Source organism: Polyodon spathula, chromosome 20 (genome assembly GCF_017654505.1).
Source record: "Polyodon spathula isolate WHYD16114869_AA chromosome 20, ASM1765450v1, whole genome shotgun sequence".
Lineage (NCBI taxonomy): Eukaryota > Metazoa > Chordata > Actinopteri > Acipenseriformes > Polyodontidae > Polyodon > Polyodon spathula.
Window position 1 is genome coordinate 12021210 of NC_054553.1, and position 23216 is coordinate 12044425.

At 37.9% G+C, this 23216-nt stretch overlaps 1 pseudogene; it reads left to right on the top strand.

The window, feature by feature from the left end:
- Positions 1 to 544: 544 nt before the first annotated feature.
- The window catches only part of LOC121295171, a 44086-nt pseudogene continuing 21414 nt past the window's right edge, over positions 545 to 23216 (top strand).

Genomic DNA, 23216 nt, shown 5'->3' on the forward strand with positions numbered 1-23216 from the left:
TACAACATGAATTACAAAACATAGAGAGAGCTTAAGCGAGCTTGAAATATATTACTAGTTGGTTGATTCTGATTTTTCTATTAAGTTTTTTATCAGTTAAAAAAATGTAATTAAAGACGTTTCGAAAATATGAAAATATGTTTCATAGCAACATAAAAGACGTCTCTCGTGGTTGTGTACCCGGATCTATCTTGGGTGTGCTTTCCTGGACATTTGCCATCTTGGTCTTCAAATGTTAATGGGAGTCGCTTAATTTTATTAAGTAATTTGGTAAACATTTGGGTAAATGTATCATTTCATTCACTCGGCCACCAAAGAAGTGTCCCCAGAATGTGTAAATGTTTTAGTTAAAATGTGAATAATCCAGATCGTGTAGACTGCTTGTACATTTTGCACCAGGCTGTCTGTCCCCAAAACCAGAGTCAATAATCCAGGTTAGTATCTCACACACATCATAATGGAACAACACGTACTGGACTAATGCGCTGCCCATTTCTTCAGAGGCAGCATTGCTGGTCCTCAGGGAGTCTTTAAACCTTACACTAAACATTGTGTTCGCTGCTTGCCTCCTGTGCACCGTCTCTGAGCTGGTTTTACAGCGACCCGCATGCGCTTTGAGCTCACTGCAGAGAGCGAGGTTAAGCTGTCCACCCATTGAACACACACACATGCAGTAGAGCGAACCGAGCAGCAACTGCATCCATTCCCCGTGCAACCTGACCATGAAAAGAATGGGGATCGACCTCTTCCAACAATCGGATCTGTAATGCTTTGCTATTAAAGAAATCACTGCAGGTAAGGTAACTGTTGTAATCCCATTGTTTTTGCGTTTGAGCTCTGTAGTACTATCTATATTGTAATAGGTTACTCACATCACAACGGGAAAATGAAGACAGGTGATATGATGTTTGCTTTAAAAAAAAAACCAAAAAAAAAAACCAAACAAACAAAAAATTATGTATTTATTGCTGAAGCATCTATGCTCCTGCTTTTGTGGTTGGCGAGGGATGTATTTTTTTTAAAAAAATAATGTTTTGAATAGGCACGTTTCGATTTGATATGATGAAAACGATGCGCTCAGAATATGCCCGTCCAGATCATACTGTAGCTGTGCAGCAAGGTGCCTCTGTCTGATACAACATTACATGAGCTCATCATAACTGTGACGGGGAAAAACAGCGCTATTAATATTAAATTAGCAACTGGTTATAGGCATGTAGACTTTATTTAATCAACGTATTTGATAAATAAAAGTGTAATTTAAATGCTGCAAGATTATTATTATTATTATTATTATTATTATTATTATTATTATTATTATAATAATAATAATAATAATAATAATAATAATAATAATAATAATAATAATAATAATAATAATAATAATAATAATAATAATAATAATAATAATAATAAACCCTATACAGGCTGTGTAATACTAAGCGAATTCTGCATGCGTGTTTTATACTAGTATTAATTGTGAGACAACACGCCCACTCTCCTCCGGCAATATTCGCGCATATAATAACTAACTGGGAACTACAGTCCTGGAATGTTCTTTTTTCTGTGTGTTGGGGTCTTGGAAATATACAATGATGGTGTTGAAAAAAAACAGAATTACATTTATGAAGTACTATATTATTCTAAAATAAATAACATTATTTCAGTTTATGTACTGTAAATTATATGATCAATTAAAAAGAAACCACCATTTCCAACTGTTTGGCAAAATAACTATTCATTATTGTATATATCTTTTCTAAGACATCAAGTGCAGGGTGGGGTCTACTAGTAACTTTGACAATGTGAACGTTTTCTTCTGGAGTATATCATTAATGTGTAGTGCTAATATCAATAGTCTGTAGGCTGCTGATTAAGTTTGAACCACACATGATCTTTCTAGGAGGCAGTGTGGTCCAATGGTTAAAGTCTAGGGTTGGTTCAAATCCCACCTCTGCCACTGACTGACTCACTGTGTGACCCTGAGCAAATCACTTGTGCTCCATCCAGTGGATGAGATGTTAAATCAATGTTCTATTGTCAGTGACTATGCATATAATGCACAGTTCACAGCCTACCTCTGTAAAGTGCTTTGTGATGGTGGTCCACTATGAAAGGTGCTATATAAATATAGATAGATATGTGAAAATATATTGTATTTGTACACTGTAATTGACCTTTGTTATTGTTTTCTGTGACCCCCTTGTAAATGAGGCCACCTCAATGGGTGCATCTCCTAGTTAAATAAATAAATACAAATAAATGTTTACTGTCAAAAGCAAAAGTAACTCATCAGGAACATGCTGCAATTCCCTGATATTAGCTTTCCATTCAATATCTCTATTACAAAAAACAAATTCCCTGCAATATGTTCCAATAAGGCCTACAGGGTGAAATAACGTGTCAAGTTTTGAGGTAGTCCATATTTTCAAGGTTATATAACCCTTGCATGCAAAATGTGTTGGTGACCTTGCCATTTACCTAATATGACTGTAATATTGAAATCAAAATGCAGACATATGAAACAAGGTATATTTATAAATTTTAAGGAGGCAGTAAAATCCAGGGCTCTATGTTTACATTTGTAACTACTGGCCCCTCTGGCCACTGAGCTAGTGTTTTTATTGGCCTGGATGTAATTTTATCTGGTCCAATATATTTATATATTTTTTCATGATGGTTTTTATTTTCAGTATGTTTCTAATTGTGTATGGTAAACAAAGAGAAGCCACATCTTAAAAGATAGTGGCTAAACAAAGTCTTTCAATATATGTTACTTCATCCATTAAACATGTATATAGCAAGTGCTAAAAGAAGTATGGTAATCTGAACTTGGGTAACATTGAAATTAGAAAGGTAATTTAACATTATGATGAATGTAAAGACATACTAAATGTTAAGCACAACAACGGAGTGACAATAAGAAAAGGGAAGATACTTGGAGTTGAAAGGAGTTTTTTTTTTTTTAAACTCTGGACTGTAGTTCAATGTAAAGCATCTACTGTTGACTTTCTGTGAATGGATGGAGTAGGCAACATTTGCACTGACCATTAAAAGTACAACCAGGTGACCTTGTTTTGAATTATTTACAGGTTATTGAATAAACAAAGTAACATGACTTCGATTCATCTGATGTCAGTACTTGATGGCTAGCTGTAATTAGTAATGTTAAACTATTGTATTGTTGGAATGTATTTTCTATTTTGGCCAGGTTACAATATTTACACTAAGATTATGTTATAAATATTATTTGTTAGAATTAAACAGATGTAGAATATTTAGGTTTCTATATGATAGGTGTTATTTTATTCTGAAAACACTACAGGAAAAATTATTATTTGGTGGTTTGCGCAATATTATGCTACTGTTGCTTTAATAAGAGATACCGCGCTGTGACGTTGCTGCTCATTGAGATCTGTGTATTTTAATTCAGTAAAACTTGTGCCTAAGGAAATAGTGTACAGAGCGAAGAAATATTGTATTGGACGTTGTTTGAACACTTTGTGAACCCGGCTAAACATTACCGACTTACACTGTTATGCTATCTGCTTGTGCTCGCGAATTTGCTTTTTACTCTTGGTAGAGTAAGGGACCAGAGTTCGGGTAATCGAATACATAAAAATGTTGCACCCTTTGTATTCGACTAGGAAAATAATAGCAATCCTATATAGAACGCTGTCGCTTGTGTAGCCTCTCCCAAGTGAGCGCCAATCACGCTGAGCGATACCAGTGAGTCCTGGAACGATTCTGAACTGTATTTTTGACCTGACCACATCGGATCCCAAATCAAAAAGTTAGACAGTTCGATTGCGTATCTGGGTATCCATGCTGTGAGACTGGATATGATATAAACGAAATGTTTAATAGACAACAAATAAAGCTGCTGTTTTGTGCAAGTTTGAGAAACTGACGCCAAACAAGGCAAAACTTTATTTTTTTCTGTCATAATGAAGCCTCCACGCTAAATGTTCGTCTTCATTTTTTTCATAATTACATTCTTTATGATTTATTGATTTCAGCGCTTTCCTTTTGGCTTATTGGTTGCTTAGTTGTAGAAAACCCGCTTTGTAAAAGATTTGCCGCGGGAACGAGTACCAACACAGCACTTCGGTACGTAGTCTCAGATTCTGACTAGAACAAATCTGACACGCGACGGGAAAGTTAGGGTTAGTTCGTAGTTATGTTTTTAAAAAATGGTTTGCAAATTAATTTTCAGCTTTTTGACACACTGGCCCGTTTTCCTGGATTCATGAAACGGAAGCCATATGCACTATATATATATATATATATATATATATATATATATATATATATATATATATATATATATATATATATATATATATATATATAATACTAGTTAAATGTAACCATCCCGGTCAGGCCTGTGGTGCTCCCTAAAGGCCCTGGGCCACAGGGCCATGGTTAATGCCAAACCCTGCAGTGCAATAATTAAACAAGACTATAAGATTATCTAGTCAGAAATACAGGTAGGGTTCAAATTAGCGCACAACATCCTGATCACATTTCTGTTTATATGTACGGTGTGACCTTGCATATATGTTCCAGTATATCACACCATGTTCATAAAATAAACCTATGTAGAATATGCTGAGCCAAATTTGTTCATATATATTGCAGTTTATTATAAACAAATGTTGAGAGATCAACTTTTTCATATTTGGTGTTGCTGAGTGAATAGTTTTTTTAGTGGATCTCCAAATTTAATTTTGAAGTCCTTCCATTCAAAAGACATCCTCTATATATGTTCCTAAAACATGTCACATGGGCATTTTAACTTGAATGCAGATTTGCAGATTGCTTCCTGCTACCTAATTATATCCTGTGCTGTAGGTCAGATAACTGCAGTCAGACCATGTGGCCAGCAGCACAGGAAGTGGTTAACAGTTTAACATTTTAATTTATACCTCTGCAATTGATAATGCCAGTAAATTCTAATAAGAGATAAGTGAATGGGTTTATAGTTGTATCCCTCCCTTTGGGCTACTTGGTTTATGTCTATATAGAGCATGTTTTAATCCCACACAGGATACTGATCCCTGGCTCTGGATATAGCAGCGGCGCCCCTACAGATATCATTCTTTAGTTACAAGAGCCCCTGGAGAATTGGCCATTGCCATAGGCTCCAGTCCTCCTGGTGACATTCAGACGTTTATATATAGCAAGAGAATCATGTATTTGATTGTGCTGAGAGTGGGATGGAGGGTGGTGATGCTGGGATGCCAGAATCACTGTTGAGCCCTCTTGAGGTGTCGTAGGCTAGTCAACGAAACACCAAGGATGGAAGGTGCCCACTTGAAGACCCCAGAGATGTACCCTACTTAGCTCAATCCAAACGGTTGTCATGCTGATGCGCTGGGGAGACCGCACTGGGTTGATCCCCAGAGCCAGCATCACAGCCGTTGTGTGTGCTGATGCTCTGGGGAGGCAAAATGAGCTGATCCCTGGAGCCAACATTACACTTCAGCAATCAACACCAGACAGAAGGATATCTACATTATCAGATGGAAAATAACGCAAATGGATGGAGAGGCAGATGGATCACATTAGTTTACTGCAAAGCTACGTCTTAGTTGGTGTTTATCTTGGCGACAGCCGAGTTCAAATCAGCATGATGTTCATCATCTACTCTCATGTAATGGAAATCTAAGGACATTTTTAGCAAGTATGTTGAGGGAATCTACCAATATATTGAGGGACCCATCCCCCTGTCTGTATGTACATAATATACTTTACATTATACTTACATTTTTTCATGCACAGCGGTGTGCAAATTTATTGGAACAACTCGAGAGTTTATTTTTATAGTTATTTTATATCCTTTATATACCTACCTGGATGAAAACCTCTGGGTGTGAGAATTTCAGTTTTTGGTCAGTAATCAGTGCTATAGAAACAATAAGCACTCGTGTGAAAATGTTACACCACTGTGCAATTAGGCCTCTTAAACAACTTCCAAAAAGTGTCATGCATTTTATCATGTGTTACCATGTGTTCCCTTTCTTTTAGTATTTTAAATGAATTGCAAGTGTGGCCTATTAAAGTCATCAATTAAATTAGACAATCACTAATTTGCCTATTTTGACAATTGTCCAAGATTTTCAGTTCCAGTGGTTTGATCTTATATGCACATCAAACAAATCAAACCAAAATAAGCAATAGGATGTTGTAATAAATGTGCACACTGCTGTACATCCTGTGGATGAGGGTCATGGTAAAATGTTGCATTTCAAGCTGGGATGCTCATCTTCAAAGTGTTTGTAAAGCACTACGATGATTTAGTTCCGATTTCATTCAAATGTATTATAGAGGCAATTCATGTTACTCTAGTGGATACAAAGTCTGCGTCCTCACATTGTATTGCAAGCAATTTAACTTTCCTTTCTCTTCTTGCAGTCTATCTTTTTAAATACATTTTTTAGCATTTAATGTATTTACAGTTTATGTACAGTAAAGTGCATATGTACATAAGTACATAAAGTACATACAGAACTTCCAAACAATTCAGCAATACCTTTCCTCCTTTACTCGACTGTGTTTAGATGATGCAAGGTGCTACATAACAAGGTAGGGAACTGTTTGGATAAGGAAATGTATTTATGGATTCATAGAAACCCTTAATATGCTTATTGACAGGTCTGAAAGATTAGGCAGTAAACACTTTAATGATTTACAGGTGACAAAGAGCTGGAAAGTCCATCAGGAATTGAGAATTGCAATGCGGCTGGTGTGCGCCAGGGTTTTGATTGTTAAAGGTTTATTAGGCTCAGAAATTAGGGGTTCTGTTCAGTCTTCTAAAGCAGCAGAGCACCCTTTGGTCTGTCTTAAAAAAAATAATGAAATTATGTTATGAATACAATTTAAACTGTTAATGATTACATCATTATAAGTGTAAACTGCTTTGAAAATGAGATCTTAGTTTACAGTGTATAATATGCTTGTCCAAATTGGGTGCTCCAGTTGCAACCTCAGGCAGGCTTTACAAGCGGTTTATTGTGTCTGTGTGGGATTGGTTAAGAATAAGTTTCCCATAGTATAATCATAGCACAGTGAAACAAACACTGTTGTAGCAGCAAAGGTCATTCAAAATGATCTAGACAAGATTCAGAACTGGGCAGACACATGGCAAATGACATTTAATAGAGAAAAGTGTAAGGTACTGCACACAGGAAATAAAAATGTACATTATAAATATCATATGGGAGATACTGAAATTGGAGAAGGAATCTATGAAAAAGACCTAGGAGTTTTTGTTGACTCAGAAATGTCTTTATCTGGACAATGTGGGGAAGCTATAAAAAAGGCTAACAGGATGCTCGGATACATTGTGAAAAGTGTTGAATTTAAATCAAGGGAAGTAATGTTAAAACTGCACAATGCACTAGTAAGACCTAAGTTTGAATATTGTGTGCAGTTCTGGTCACCTCGCTATAAAAAAGATATTGCTGCTCTAGAAAGAGTGCAAAAAAGAGCGACCAGAATTATTCCAGGCTTAAAAGGCATGTCATATGCAGACAGGCTAAAAGAATTGAATCTGTTCAGTCTTGAACAAAGAAGACTACGTGGCGACCTAATTCAAGCATTCAAAGTTCTAAAAGGTATTGACAGTGTCGACCCAAGGGACTTTTTCAGCCTGAAAAAAGAAACAAGGACCAGGGGTCACAAATGGAGATTAGACAAAGGGGCATTCAGAACAGAAAATAGGAGGCACTTTTTTACACAGAGAATTGTGAGGGTCTGGAATCAACTCCCCAGTAATGTTGTTGAAGCTGACACCCTGGGATCCTTCAAGAAGCTGCTTGATGAGATTCTGGGATCAATACGCTACTAACAACCAAATGAGCAAGATGGGCCGAATGGCCTCCTCTCGTTTGTAAACTTTCTTATGTTCTTATGAAATATAGCCCAATGAAAGCATGATAAAGCATAGGGAAGCATCATGATAGCATAACCATTACAGTGCAGATTTAGCATGGTAAAGTTTTACAAGGGGCTGCACTACACGATGGGTGTCGATCTCAGGTAATCAGGGTTTTTTTTTTACAATCACAAGGTTCATTTGGATTTATTGTATACTTTAAGTTTTGTGATTTTAGGTTTGATTCGATAACACTGATAAAACACCCAAATAACCCTCCATCCAGACCCTAAAGTAGTTTCTTATTTTATTTAAACTGTCAGCCCTCCAGGACTGTGATTGAAACTCTCTGCAGGAGAGATATAGCTTGCCCTGTGTTCCCATTTAATATGAGCACTTCTCAAAATGCCCTGACACATCAAAACTCGAGAACACATCAAAACTCTGAATTCACTTTTCGGATGATATATAAAAAAGTAAACAAAAAAAAAACCCCAAAACAAACATAAGCTCATTATATAAGGAAGATTACTGTATTAAACAACTTAATTGACTTTCAAAACATTTGGAAACATCATTCAGTAACCACTAAGCTCCAGCATTCACATTTTCTTACATTGCAGCTATGCAGTTGTTTGGACACTGGTTTGTTGGTTGATTTTGTCTGTCGGCTTGACAGTGCAGAATCTTTGTTGGCTTCCCTGGGAGCAGTCACAGCAAGCATCAATGTCACTGGTCAGCTTTGTTACAACTGAGTACTAGAAAGAACTTTTTAAAATCACTTATGGCAAAAAGCAACATTGCTAATGGTCTGATCCTTTGTGTACTGGAAGTACTGTGTGTGCTGTGTCAAGGTTACTGTGGGTTCCTGGAAACCCCTACTCTGGAATTCACAAAAAAACTAAAAACAAACAAACACGGTTAGCGTTTACAGTATATAGTATTGCATTAGACTCTGAAATCAGGTTTAAAGCAATGCATGTCTCTGTATATTTTGGTGTTTGGAAGGGGAGGGGAGGGCATTGGATGACGGTGCTATGAGCAAGCAAACCTCAGTCCTGACCTGAACACTGACCGCCATTCAGTGTGAATCAACCTCAATCCTGACCTGAACCCTGACCGCCATTCAGTCTGAATCAACCTCAATCCTGACCTGAACACTGACCGCCATTCAGTCTGAATCAACCTCAATCCTGACCTGAACACTGACCACCATTCAGTCTGAATCAACCTCAATCCTGACCTGAACACTGACCGCCATTCAGTCTGAATCAACCTCAATCCTGACCTGAACACTGACCGCCATTCAGTCTGAATCAACCTCAATCCTGACCTGAACACTGACCACCATTCAGTCTGAATCAACCTCAATCCTGACCTGAACACTGACCACCATTCAGTCTGAATCAACCTCAATCCTGACCTGAACACTGACCACCATTCAATCAGAATCAACCTCAATCCTGACCTGAACACTGACCACCATTCAATCTGAATCAACCTCAATCCTGACCTGAACACTGACCACCATTCAGTCTGAATCAACCTCAATCCTGACCTGAACACTGACCACCATTCAATCTGAATCAACCTCAATCCTGACCTGAACACTGACCACCATTCAGTCTGAATCAACCTCAATCCTGACCTGAACACTGACCGCCATTCAATCTGAATCAACCTCAATCCTGACCTGAACACTGACCGCCATTCAGTCTGAATCAACCTCAATCCTGACCTGAACCCTGACCGCCATTCAGTCTGAATCAACCTCAATCCTGACCTGAACACTGACCGCCATTCAGTCTGAATCAACCTCAATCCTGACCTGAACACTGACCGCCATTCAGTCTGAATCAACCTCAATCCTGACCTGAACACTGACCGCCATTCAGTCTGAATCAACCTCAATCCTGACCTGAACCCTGACCGCCATTCAGTCTGAATCAACCTCAATCCTGACCTGAACACTGACCGCCATTCAGTCAATCAACCTCAATCCTGACCTGAACACTGACCGCCATTCAGTCCTCAATCCTGACCTGAACACTGACCGCCATTCAGTCTGAATCAACCTCAATCCTGACCTGAACCCTGACCGCCATTCAGTCTGAATCAACCTCAATCCTGACCTGAACACTGACCGCCATTCAGTCTGAATCAACCTCAATCCTGACCTGAACCCTGACCGCCATTCAGTCTGAATCAACCTCAATCCTGACCTGAACACTGACTGCCATTCAGTCTGAATCAACCTCAATCCTGACCTGAACCCTGACTGCCATTCAGTCTGAATCAAGCTTAGACTGCAGGTTGTGTGCAATTGTGCCAACAAAGAAATTAAAGCTAAATCTAACAGCCCCAAATTTAATCATTTCAACACTATTGTTACCAAGTTTCCAGAGTAAATTATCTAGTTTGTTAAATTATCATTCTTGTGTAATGTCCCAAATGGATTAAAATAGATTTTTTTTATCCATAACTTCAAAACTCTCAACCAAGATTTGTAAGAAACTAAGTTCAGTATATTGAATATAGCCGAAACAGTTGTCTGCTTGTCTTGGTTTCTTAAATGTTTTACCTGTATGAAAATACAGATGTTTGTGCTGATTTCCATTACATGAGAGTAGATGTTAAAACTTAATGCTGATTTGAACTTGGCTCTTGCCAAGAGAAGCATCAACTAAGACGTAGCTTTATAGTAAACTAATGTGATCCATCTGCATCTCCATCCATTTGCATTTCTTTCCATCTGATGATGTTGATATCCTTCTGCCTGGTGTTGATGGCTGAAGTGCAATGCTGGCTCCAGGGATCAGCTTATTTTGCCTCCCCAGAGCATCAGCACACACAACGGCTGCGATGCTGGCTCCGGGGATCAACCACAGTGCGGTCTCCCCAGCACATCAGCATGACAACCGTCTGGATTGAGCTAAGTAGGGTACATCTCTGAACTAAGACCAAGACCCCCTCTTCCATACTGAACTTGCCCCATAATATCACCGATTCAAAGGGCAGCCTTAGCATCTTCCACGGCTTTCTTTGCCACACACTCTCTTCCAGTTTTCAACACAGGTGCTGCTTCCCTTACGCATTTGTCGCATGAATCTACTAATGTCATTTACAGTCGGACTTTGGCACACTTAAACTCCTCAGTTAGAGCAGAGACTGGTAGCTGCAGTATTCCTTTACCATAAAGTCACACTCTGCTGAGGCAGCCTGAGGAACTCCCAACTATTTCCTGACGTATGAACTGATTAAAGCTTCCAGCTTCTCAACTGTTGTTAAGGAAACCTCGTACAAAGTCAGTGGCCACAGCAGCCTTGGCAGTAGACCAAACTGAAAACACCAGAGTTTCAGTTTGCCCGGTAAAGCGCCGCTGTCTATGCACTTCAACCCTTCCACTGCTTGTTGTCTAACTTCTCCCACACAAACTGTATCCTTTAGATCCCTGTCGTACCATCTCTCAAGACTTTTCACTGGCATCTCAGACACTGTTGGTATTGCCTCACCATTAAAGTAGAACCTTTTATTTACTACTTTACCTTTAATTAAAGGGATGTTCCTTGATTTAGTGGGCTTGAATTGCATTTGTGCCCATTCAATGTTATTGGTTAATTTGCCCAATAACTGATTAGTGCATGCTACTGTTGTAATCATGGTTGGGATGCTCAAATTGGTAGTAGTCGCATTCCAGAAGCCAAGCGCTCTCCTCCCACTACCCATTTTGATACCCTAATAATTACTTCCATTGCCATGGTAAAAGCCAGTGGAGAAATGGTACATCTTGCCATTATGTCAACTTCTAGGCATTACCATGTAGTGCTGAATTCTGAAGTTGAAAAACTAAATTGCAAATCTCCAATGTAGGCTTTCATAAAATTTGTTATTGTCATCGGTACGCTGGAAAAATCTAATGTTGCCCAAAGAAGCTCATGTGGCACTGAAACATATTCATTAGCCAAATCCAGGAATGTCACATGGAGCTCCTTCCTTTTTAGCTGATTTAATTTGTTGCCAGATTACGCTCATGTGTTCTAAGCATCCTGGGAAACCTGGAATGCCCTCTTTTTGTACTGAAGCGTCAATGAAGCAGTTCTTTAATAGGTAAGTTGACAATCTCTAAGCAATAATGCTGAAGAAAATCTTGCCTTCTACATTTAACACGGAAATAGGGCAAAACTGACTGATGCTTGTAGAATCTTTTTCTTTTGGTATAAAGACTCCACCTGTTTGGTGCCATGCTCTTGGTACAAACTGTTTTTCCCATACCACTTTCATCAATTTCCACAGGATTCGTAGAACTCCAGAAGCACTCTTGTATACTCTGTACAGAACTCCTTTAGACCCTGGAGATGATGATGCCCTTGCTTTTTTCACAGCTTGCTCTACTTCTTTCCACATAGGTGCACAGTTCTCCATTTGGTATTCTGGTGCATTGATAGGTGGGATGTCTGAAGGAATTGATCTGTATGTTTTAATCTGTATGTGTTTCCTCCAAATATCTCTCCAGCTCAAACTTGGATGATTTTAGTGTGCCATTTTTCTTACTGGTGAATAACTTATTTATAAATTTGAATGGATCTTTATAAAAGTTAGTTCTCGCACGCCCCTTCTTTTTGTAACGTTTCTGTAGGTGCATAACTCTGCACAATGTTGCAAGCTTATTTTTTATGACCCTTTGTAACAGACTGAGTCCCTCCTTCTGACTTTGTTCTGCTCTTCTTCATTACTTCCTCAGCTGCCATTCTCTTACTAAGCGATCAATCAACTGCTGCCGTCTAGACTTTCCTGGAATAGTTTGTACTTCTTCCTTCCTTTTATCAACTCCAAACCTCTCACTTCCATATGTGCAGATGATGTCCCCAAATTTATCCAGATTCTTTTCTACTGTTCCACTTAACCTTTCCAATGCCAATCTTTCTGTAGTCTGTGGCAATATTACCAGTATTGCATAATATGTATTGAAGCTCTGGCGTTTGTTGTGCGCTACAGAATTGCAACTACAGTAGCATTACAAGTGCTTGTGGTACATATGATGGGATTGTGCTGATGCCCACATATTTATTATATGAACGCAACATGCAGAAGTTTCTTTGGGTGGGTTTAGGGAAGCTCAATCCTGGTCATTAACAGTCACTATCTTTTCTCTTCCAAGTGTCTGGTATGTTTTGTGTTATGTGGGTAAATGCCTGGATAAACCGCTCTTTTGTATACAAAATATCCTGCATCCACATGATCAGCTTGTCATTAGCTGCACAATTGAAGAAGGACAAAATTATTGGATCAGAGATGCTTCAGTTTGTGTTTTATTTGGGAAAAAGTTGGCTTAGGGAACTGCAATTAATGCCTGTGTTGCAGGTGTAAATGGGTGGGATTGGGGGTTGTTTTATTTCCCTTTGAGAATATACTGTAACTTGGTAAATGATGGCCAATATTTGGAAAATATATTTTTTTTCTCATAATATTGCACTTTAATATATAATATATATATATATATATATATATATATATATATATATATATATATATATATATATTATATATTGCATGATTTTTCATTTTAAAACAAACACACAATCACAATTGCCAGTAAGGACCATTGTTATGAGAAACTATAGTCATTTTGATTCATTTCATATGCATCCGCCTAACTATAGCCTCAGTTCTAATCTTGACTTACTGAATAGTGTGATAATTACAGGTACTTACTTCATAAAAAAAAATAAAAAAAATCCTGTTGCATTACATTTTTGTTTTCGATGATTTGAATTGTTATTTTTCTACAAAATAACTTTTAATCTTAGTTTTTTTGACAAATTCTGTTTTTAATTTCATGGTTTAATTGTTCATTTTTTTGTGTAAAGCACTTTGGGATCCTGGGACAGTTGCTAACTGTCTGAGGTATAGATACACTAAAGACTATTAGTTATTCTGAAGAAACATACAAAACAGAAATAACCCATAATTCAGCTTAAAAAAATCCAGCTGTGACTTGATTGATTTGCCCCTGAGAGGACACATGGCTGTGTATGACAGTCATTGTTTATTGATTATTCTTGGGTTCGCCACCCAGAACCATCATGCTTTCTGTTTATCTTACTCGAAAAGGGCAAATCTTTTCAAACAGTTTGGTTTTCTTTTTAAGTTTCAGAGGTTACTCTGAGGATATCAGTGGAGTCTGTTTAAATGATCTAAAAGCAATGGTGGAACTAAATACCGTCACCATAAAGCTGCAAGACTTTTTTTTGCAGACTTTATTTCACAGTATTTTATTGTATGCAGGAATGTTATGGGTCAATAAAACACCCAGAGTGAAATACCATTAGGATTAGTATAGTGTTTAATTGAATAAAAAAGGGTACAAAAAATCAGTGTCAAACATTTAGATTAGAAGGCTTTTTCAGTGTCTTCAAATGTTAGAATGGGATTAAGTTTATTTTTTGTATTTCTAAATGCAGTACTATTAGATGTGGAACAGTCATGGATAATGAATGACTGGTTTCACAAACCCAGATTATTGCTAATCTTGGACTAGCTAACATTATTTTAGGTAAAGCAATCCAGACTAGTGCTAATCGGGTTCTGTGAAACCAGCCGATAGTTTAAGAATGGTAGTATTAAGACCTGCTGCTGTTTAGATCAATAAAATAGACTAAGATTGAAGCCCCACTCAGTGTGCAGGTCAGTGTGACATGTTTTTCTTCTTAGAATGCTATGACAAGGCATTCCCCACAGTAAAAGCAGAGCAAGGTGTAATAAATAATGTTTGCAATCTAATCACGCATGATAAGCGGATACGATTGTACTGCGTTTGTAGTTTGTTACAACAACCAAAAGTCACATTAAAAAAGTATAGTTAGTGCCAATAACTTACCACCTGGTTTAATTGGTGCTGGAAGACAAACGCTGAAAAGATCCCCACCTGTCTGTAGAGACCTCTTACAGGAGGCAGCCCCTTAAGGGTATTGTAAGTTCTGCTTCTCCTCTGGGGTTTGCTTTTTTTGCACTTCCACTAAAATCTGCGTGGGATGGAAACAGTTGTAAAAGTATTTAATGCAGTCTCCATTGTGTTTAATGCAAGATTAACATGCTTTTATTAAAGCTTAATTCCGCCATTCTGGAGGGAGTATCAGCAGCGCAAGGAGGGGTGTAAATACTGTTGCTATTTAACTGTAATAATACAGTAAAATGAGGATTATATTTTGGGACAGTAGATCGTTAAAGTAGACCCTGATATAAGGGTACCGAATTAGGCCATGTGTTCACTGCTCTTTCAAAATACACAAATCCACTGAGACACAGTAAGCATATCTTGTACGAAACTATCATCGAGTCAAGAGTTTATGATCTCCAGCACTGAGATGCCCCCATTATCTAGTCATCCTTTTTAAATGGTCACTGTTCAAGATATTTATTAACTGCGTCATCAGTTTTTCATAAGTTTCCGCAACCCATTCATCGATTCCAAAAACTAGTGCAGATTGTCAGCAGGCTTGACTTTATGACTAGGAGAGAAACAGATGGCATGTAACTATTCCTCTCGCACCACACACTGTTCTGTATCAATCCTGTCCATGTGTCCCTGATGTGCACTTACCACAGCCTTTAGGAGTTCTGGTAAGCTGTTTTCTAGACAAATATTTTATTCACCTATACATTCACTATTCAGGTTCTGAGTGCTTCCACTGCAACTTAAGTTTTCACACAGCTCAATTGTATCATAAAACCTGCAGTAGCTACCAAACAGAAATGCTAAACTACTCAATAATCAATTTAGCTGATTTTATCCTTTACCCAAGGCTTGAGCACCTTACTGGCTCTTATTAAATTCTATTTGCGCATACACTTCCATTAATACAGTAGCCAACAATATGTTGAGCAACAGGTCCAGCAGCTATTTAAATTGACTGTACTGTAAAGTTACTTTCTGATGCCTTTAACACTGCCAGTGTTGCCCCTGGGGTTGATTTATACAATAAAAACACACTGAAGTGATATCCCCGGGTGTATGTTAGGACGCAGGTTTTAGAATCTGTTTAGATCATTAAAATAGATCCCCTTTCTCAAACACCTAGCCCATTGTACAAACATAACAAGCTGGGTCGAATCTTTCATCTGGTATTGTATTGTGGGCACTGAAGCAATCTGTTTACTGGCTATTCTGAAGTATTACCTAATGAGTCAGTCTCCGGAGTCAGACACAGGGGCTCTAATGCTTGGGAGTGTACACCGCAGCAAAGCCACATCCTCACCATCGCCACAGAAAAGACAATTAGAAAAGAGCATTACAGCTGGTTTCTACTCTAACCGTTCTGCAAAAAAGACTTTTTGTACCAGGCTGCCTACTCACAGTGGAGTATGTACAGCAAGGTCGCTTGGGACTAAACAACACAAGTTGAGAAAAGGTTTTAGTCCCAGAACACTGAACGTAGTTAGAGTTGGCACAGTATAGTACATTTGGATTTTAAAATATCTTTCAGTTATGACTGATTCTCTATGAGGACGGTTTTATGGACTATTGAGGCCAATCAGAGTGCTCCTTTCACCTTCCATATTCCACGAAATATCACAAAGAAACCCTATTCATGACATCACCCATGCGCTTTCCGTTTTCAACGTGCTGTATTCTCCAAAGCAGCATGCCTGACTTCACCTACTTCAAAAAGAATTCAGAATTCCATTCAACTGCAAAGTTTGTTCCAAACGGTGACATCACAATCACCCACATACCTCAGCCACTTCACGGTATTCTCTTTTCAATGAAATTGACAATGGACTAAATAAAGGTTATTAATGATCAGAAAAAAATGCATAGCTCGATTTTGAACTTGTGTATTAATAATAAAGCGGTATATAATTATTGTGCATAGGTTATATTGACACTTACAGAGCTTAAATGGATCTCAGCTTTCAACTTGTCTGTTCACTTTGTTGTTCCACCATACACAAATGTCCCCTGCTCTTTAACCCTAGATTACCTCATGAGAGCAAACAAACTGTAGTAACAACGTTTACAAATGCATATAATGAATGTGTAAAAGGAAATATTCTATTTTTGTGGGCCTAACTACTGTGGAGTTCAACATTTAGATCCCACATCCCTTGCTTTATGTGCATAAAACCAACAGCGCATATGAACATTGTCTGAAATTTGAATCAGGAACACCTTGACACCCAGGATTACCACAAATGTGTGCAGAGCCACAGTGTGACGTTCCCTAGCAATGCAAAACCCTGCTTCAAAACAAACACCTCAAGATGGCAGCCGCACATGTTAATACAATAGCAGCTTTTTTCAATTTTCTCATGTGGCAGGAAGTGCCGCAACGTTGTCATGGCAACCAACCATCCCCATGGTTGTCGCAGAGGTGCACTAGCATTGTAAAGTAGCAGATCACCTGAATTATACCGTTGTATACAGTCGACATTGCATTGTCAAAGAGTGTTTACAAATTACAAATACTGTGGTCATGTTTGAAAAAATATTGAATATTGTGAACTTTTAATGAATTACTGATGTTAATCTGGACAGATTTAAACTTGCTTTTTAACTTCAATCTTGTTTACAAATGATTTTGTTTCTGATTATGCTAATGGGGGATTCACATAGATGTGAATATGGAAATGATAGCTCTGGAGGGAGAGCTGCCCCATTTTTTTCAGATGGGAAGTGGAACAGTTGATTACAAGTGATTGTTGGAACAGTGCATGGAAGAATCTTTCCTTTAGCTCCTCTATTGTCACAGTAGGTAGCAGAGCACGTGAGTCTTCTGTGTGTTGCTATAGCCACCATTACAGAATGTAAACAGCTTGTAGTAAGAATAATAATTCTTAATAAGAATAATCTCCGAGAGTGTGAATGCAGTGATTCTGAATTCTTCCCAGCCTCTGAGAGTGCACAACCACTTTCTCTTATCTTAATACCTTTACCAGATCTGTCAGAAATGATTTACTGCTTCATCAGATTGTATTAGTGTGATGGGCAGCGCTTTAACAGTGGTGCCTGAGCAGAGAGGTGCTCACTGATTGTGTGCTGCTACACTACCATAGAACCATTTAAAATGGGGATTGCTATAATTGTATTCATAGGATTTGCTGTATTATTTGCTCTAAGCATTTTTTATATGTATTGCTGTAAAACGTTGCTCTGTTTTCCTCAAATAGTCCATGTAAACATATGATTGTTGACAGACAAGATATATATATATATATATATATATATATATATATATATATATATATATATATATATATATATATCCATATATAAATACATAATATTAATATAGTAAATGAATTAGTCATTGTTATTTGAATTAGTCATTTACATTGAAGTTAATAAGGATTCTAGATAGTACTGCCGGTGTTTTAGGTCATGCAATATGTGTATATAATTCATTTCTGAGTAATTATGGTTCATTCTGTTATACTAACTGATGTCCATGTGAACCTGTAGAAGTACTACAGTGCTACAGACAGCGTTTTGTTACACAAAAACAAATTCCAAATGCAGTGTCATGGATTTTTCTGGAATGTTTGAAACTGGTTGGAAATCGCTAACCTACCACTTTTCCGAAACCCGGAAATAGTTCTGTCAAAATTGGTCAAATCTAAAAAATAAAAGGCATTGGTTATAGTATTGCATTCTAATTATTTAAGCTTATGCTTCAATTGCAAAATCTGCAAAGAGGAAAACTTATTTTCAACAAAGCACTTGCACAATTCTGCAGTAGTTTTTTTTTTTTTTAATAGTTTTTCAGCATTTATATGGAAAAAAAAGACACATGTTTATTACCAAAGAAGTTACTGAAATCAGTTAAATACATGTAGATATGTTCTTTCCCTGTCTTTTGCAGTGATTTTTAATGCCACTGTCACTTTAGTTTTCATGGTTGATGGCAGTATTACAAACCTCCACATTTCTGACACAAAATCCTGACACCCCACTGACACTGAAACTTCACTCATACACAACTCTACTGCCGCAGCATTATCTAGGGCAAATTCTCAATTATAATATAGAACTGGAGCAAATTCGTGCTACAGCTTCTATTGCAGTTTTCTGTAGTCTTCAGTAATAAATTATACATTCTGTAAATCTATTTCTGTGTTTTGTTTTTTTCAGGAGAGACTAATTTAAACCCAGTGCATCAAGCAGCATCTGAAGTCAAAAAGTAAAACCGCTCATATTAGGACTTTGTGAACACCAGCACATTTAATTAGGAAAACAATCTGTTTGGAGTATTTTTTCATAGAATGTAGTTCAATTCCTACGAGCTCCTTGTCTGTAGATTGAGCTGACCTTCAGTTAGGAACGCAGGCTGTGTGTCTAAAATGCCACTGTGGAGAGATGTTGCCCTTTTCATGTAAGAAAAGGCTGCACAAAATGTCCAAAAACACCTCCATCTGGAAAGAAGATTGACAACAACCAGGGACCGAAAACCAACGTGACTTTGTACACCGAAGAAGGCACTAGCTGGAACTAGTCTACTTAACTTACCGTAGTCAAATTGTCTCCTGGACTTCATCTTCATACCAGAAAACTGTTAAACGTACTGCGTTGAACAAAAAATAAAATGCATCTTCCTACCTACCCAACTTTAGAGTTAGGTTACAGGGTAACTGCATCCCTGCTGCCTTATGCAGTGGAGTCGTGACAAACCTATACAGCTATTAAAGACTTTTTTACAGAGAAATGTGGTCACGTATGTTAAACACATTATGTGATCATTGCCCTTACACAACATGTAACCCTGTGTTTGCTTAGTAAGTTTGACTGTGTTTTAACATGCTTAGGTTTTACTGTGTTGTACTGCAATGCTTATGCCAAGGCATAGTATATCTCAGGGAACTAAAGGGTTTTAGCAAGGATGAAATTACTTCAAGTGCTAGACAGAGGATCCAGCAAGTATGTAGCTTTTATATTATGGAGCATTGAATGCTATAGTAATTACTTTGTTGTTTGGTTCTAGTTTTGTAAAATTATCAGGTGTTTTACTGCTTTTTTTAAAAAAAATTTAAAAGAGTTAATTAAAGACTGTAGCAATTCCTTTGAAAATATGGCCCAATCATTGTTCTTGTGTTGAACCTAAGTGACCTGAACACAGACAGTATTAGATAGGAAGACTAGCAACCAAACTGCAATAGACACGCTCCTCTTAAGCAATGCAGCCCCTAGCAAGAGAGCAGAGCTAGCATGGTCTTTGTATATTACTGTATATAACCCTGAGAGGTTGCAGCCTGTGGTGTTTTATGCTCTTTTAAGCATGCATCACTGTTTTAACTGCAAGATTAAATTTGGAAGAGTGCTTTTTGGGTCAGTGCCTTTAAGGTTTAAAAAAAAACACAAACTCAACAAAACACTTTTTTATGACTGGTGCTCAGTCTGTAAACCTCTGTATAATGGATCAAATTATCATACAGTTCATTACAAGTTTTAAACAGTATACAGTAAGTTTCAATAAAAGAGTTTTGTTTGAGTGGTCATATTAATTTATTTTATGTAATTATTTCAAATTGTGCATGCATTTTCACATGCATTCGCACTTGGTTTTAAAAGAAGTGTGCTTAGTCCCTTCGGAATCAATCATTCTGCTGTGGGCTGTAGTCAGTATGCTGTGTCGTGAATGGAATCCTTTTTGTTTGTTAGCAAGCTGTACTGTGTTGTGTTATCACTGGACAGTGAATGGCATGAAGATTCCACTTTAGTACAGTGTGCATGTTCTCATCATCTCACTCTCTCTGTCGTTCTCCAGGACACTGTGTAGTCGGGGCTGCGTGGCACGATGCCTCTTGTGAAGAGGAATATCGAACCGCGTCACCTGTGCAGAGGGGCACTGCCAAATGGGGTCACTAGTGAGCTGGAGTGCGTCACCAACAGCACTTTGGCTGCCATCATCAAGCAACTGGGCAGCCTCAGTAAGCACATACAACTCCTTGTAATTGTACTGTACATTACTAGCATACTGTAAGCATTAGCAACTTTCACACATATTAGGATCTCACAACAAACATTTTAAAACAAATCTAGCTGTTTTTGTTAGCTAGATGGAATTTCTCAAAATTAATTTACTATAGCATCTGCTGTTCAAAGTATAGAGGAAAATATTTTCTGCATCGCTGTAGTAAATCACTATGAACTAGAGGTAGCATTGAATAGTCAGTTAGTCAACTAGTCATACAAAAGTGACAGTCAACCTCAGAAACTGGTAGTCAACCGATCTCACATCACATGATTGAGATGTTTGCTCTTTCAGATGGAGTTGAGGTTAAAAGCCATTGATATATAAATGACAATTTAGAACATTGATAAAGTCAAAGCAGTTTAATATAGTACACAAACAGTGGTTATAATCCAGGGCTTGTAAGCCGAAGGTCACCGGTTCAAATCCCACCTCTGCCACTGATGGTGACCGGTTCAAATCCCACCTCTGCCACAGACTGACTCACTGTGTGACCATAAGCAAGTCATTTAACCTCCTTGTGCTCCATGCTGCGGATTAGATGTCAAATCAATATCCTATTTTAAGTGACTTTGCAAATAATGCAGTTCACAGCCTACCTCTGTAAAGCGCTTTGTGATGGTGGTCCACCATGAAAGGTGCTATTTAAAAATAAAGATATTATACTATTATTATTATATAAAACAAGTTAAGTGGTGACTAGTCGACCTATTCCTAGTAGGAATATTCAAAAACTAAAATTCATTCTGTCCTATGGCATTATAATCCACTAAATGGGGCAAATGTCTTGGTGGGCTGAATTCTCATTTCCCAACATTTCTTGCACTATTAACAAACTGGGAAGCCATCAAGCTCTGCTTTCTAATGAAACTGGCTGCAGGGCAGGGTATGGAAGAATATAGTAAACATCATCCAGGATTCATAGCTCAATATTGGATTGATTGCAATGTGGGACTCTTCAGCTTTGAATGACTTCAGCTCTGGCATGAAAGATGTCCAGTGGGGTTTTCTGAAACTTGCCAGACCATATGAAACAGTGTCTTTGTCTGTGTGTGTTTGATGCAGGTAGACATGCTGAAGATATATTTGGGGAGCTTTTCAATGAAGCAAACAGCTTCTGCATGCGGATGAATAATCTTCAGGACAGGGTCGACCTCCTTGCTGTTAAAGTCACTCAGCTAGACTCCACCGTGGAAGAAGGTAGGTCAACAATTAGCTGCTAAGACAAAGGCTGCTATGTCTGGTAAGAGGGGAGGGTCTGTGAAGCATGCTGGAGCTCTCTGGAAGTGAGGGGAGTTATTAAGTACATACATTAGGCCATAGAAAAGAAGACAAGCTCAAATCAAGCCAGGTAAAGTCAGATTTAGAGAAAAATTATCATACCTCAGCATAGAGGCAACCACTCGGAATGATTGCAAACACCGTAGACCAGTAAGGGAGATTAAGCTGCTTACTCATTATTACTCTCTTAACCTCTTCTACACCGTTGTATTTTTTATTTACGTTGAAGGTGGGCACATATTTCACCTTGTGCCTCATGGTCTGGTTGCACCTAAACCATTGGAGGGAGTTTGAATTGAAACACATGTGGATTAAACACCAGGAAGCAGTACCTTTACATCTGTAGCATATCCCAAATGAAAGTGTAAAAAACAAGCAAACAGCCAAAAGATCTTCAACACAAGAATGGCTTTGTGTTACCTCTTATTAGCACTTTCAACAGTGATAATGTTGTTCATGCTATAATAAGAGGTGATGTTTTTTGTTTAAGGCGGTTGAAAGACAGGGTCGAAAGGACGCAACCACCTTTTAAAACATTCAAACCCTTATTCCAATATTTTGACAATAGTACTGCTTAAGGTTTACAAACATTAAAAATAACAGCTCTAAACAAAAGCTATAAAGTATTGTTTTTATTCTAAATATAAAGGGGGAAAAAACAATGGCGATCTCTGCATCACAATAACACCCTTTATTTATGTTTCACCTGCCCCAGCTGATATGTGACATGGGCTGGAGGGCAATGCATCCTAGAGAAACACACAAAGAAACAACTACAAAGCACATAACCACTGGGGATTGCACAGGGGTTTTGTGCATAAAATGGACTCAATTGTCTTTCAGTCACTGTGTGACTGTAGCGCAATAGAAGACCAGCAAGAGATTCAAACTGGCAATGTTTAGGAGGCAGACTTAACCAATAAGGACAACGCCTTTCCTAATAGACATAAGCATTTCCCTCAATCTGAATATAATATGGCGTTCCTTCCATAATTCCCTAATTTGGTTTATATACAATTCATGTCCATGTTGACAGCCAAACTGTTTTACTGCATTAGGACCCATCACTAATGCACTGTTTTCATCAAATC